We start from the raw sequence: 1854 nt of genomic DNA on the forward strand, positions 1-1854 counted from the left end.
TCTCGGGAGCTGGTCCCCTTTCTCCCTTCCCCCTCCCTTCACTCCTCACATTAAAAATTGGCCTTGTGCCTAATTTGCTCTGTGGGGGAGCAAATAAATACCATCTGTTCCGGCAGATACTGCAAGCAAAGACCATATGTGGGGGCAACTCCACATATAAGACCTTGGTCAATGTAGGGGCAACCCTTCATACCAATTGTCACTATCCAACTCCCCTACTCCCCGGGGAGTTGGTCCCCATTTCCCCTTCACTCCTCACTTTAAAAATCGGCCTTGTGCCTAATTTGCTCGGTGGGGAAGCAAATAAATACCATCTGTTCCGGCAGATGCTGCAAGCTATGACTAGCTATGACTAGCAAAGACCAGATGTGGGGGCAACCCCACATGCCTGACCATTAACCAGCTCCCATTTCCCACCTCTCGGGAGCTGGCCCCCTTTTTCCCTTCCCCCTCCCTTCACTCCTCACATTAAAAATCGGCCTTGTGCCTAATTTGCTCGGTGGGGGAGCAAATAAACACCATCTGTTCCGGCAGATACTGCAAGCAAAGACCATATGTGGGGGCAACCCCACATATAAGACCTTGGTCAATGTAGAGGCAACCCTTCATACCAATTGTCACTATCCAACTCCCCTACTCCCCGGGGAGTTGGTCCCCATTTCCCCTTCACTCCTCACATTAAAAATCGGCCTTGTGCCTAATTTGCTCGGTGGGGGAGCAAATAAATACCATCTGTTCCGGCAGATGCTGCAAGCAAAGACCAGCTATGACTAGCAAAGACCATATGTGGCGGTAACCCCACATATCTGAACTTGGTCAAGGTAGGGATCACCCTACGACCATGTTACTATCCAGCTCCCATTTCTCACGTTGCGGGAGCTGGATCCCCCTTTCCCTCCCCCCTTCCTCTCTCTCCACATTGAAAAACGGCATTGTGCCTAATTTGCTCAGTGGGGAAGCAAATAAATCCAAAATCAAAGTGTAGTATCTGTTCCGGCAGATACTGCAAGCACTGGCCAGATGTGGGGGCGACCCCACATATAAGACCTTGGTAAATGTAAGCGCAACTCTTCATACCAATTGTCACTATCCAGTTCCCATACTCCACGGGAAGTTGGCTCCCATTTCCCCTTCACCCCTCACATTAAAAATCGGCCTTGTGCCTAATTTGCTCGATGGGAGAGCAAATAAATACCCTTTTCCTAGCCTTTTGGCCAAGATCAAAGTGTAGTATCTTTTCCGGTAGATACTGCAAGCAATGACCATATGTGGGGGCAACGCCACATATAAGACCTTGGTCAATGTAGGGGCAATCCTTCATACCAATTGTCACTATCCAGCTCCCCTACTCCCCAGGGAGTTGGCCCCCATTTCCCCTTCACTACTCACCTTAAAAATCGGCCTTGTGCCTAATTTGCTCGGTGGGGGAGCAAATAAATACCCTTTTCCTGGCCTTTTGGCCAAGATCAAAGTGTAATATCTGTTCTTACTACATGCTGTACTTATGTTTGTAACTTTGTGATATAAAGTGAGGGATCACTTTTCTGTATGAATTCTATGTAAAATGATAACCCACTTTACACTCACTCAGTCTCAAAGCTATTCAAGTCATTCTCCAGATCATTCAAGTTGTTTTTGAAGGATTCCAGTTATTTTTAAGCATTCAAGTCATTCATAAGGTCATTCAATTCATCCTTAAGTTCATTAAATTCATTCTAAGTCATTTACTTTTTATTTATTTACGTCATTTCAACCCATTTTTCGGTCATTTAAGTTTATCTTTAAGAATTTCATGGCAATCCTACATTCACGCATTCATTCATTACACGAGAGCACGCGACTAATATCTATCAG

At 45.8% G+C, this 1854-nt stretch overlaps 1 pseudogene; it reads left to right on the top strand.

The window, feature by feature from the left end:
* The first annotated feature begins 1439 nt into the window (after positions 1-1439).
* LOC145275001 (U2 spliceosomal RNA) lies at positions 1440-1577 on the top strand (annotated as a pseudogene).
* Positions 1578-1854: the final 277 nt, after the last annotated feature.

Source organism: Euprymna scolopes, chromosome 4 (genome assembly GCF_053919585.1).
Source record: "Euprymna scolopes isolate OS-2025 chromosome 4, ASM5391958v1, whole genome shotgun sequence".
Classification (NCBI taxonomy): Eukaryota; Metazoa; Mollusca; class Cephalopoda; order Sepiida; family Sepiolidae; genus Euprymna; species Euprymna scolopes.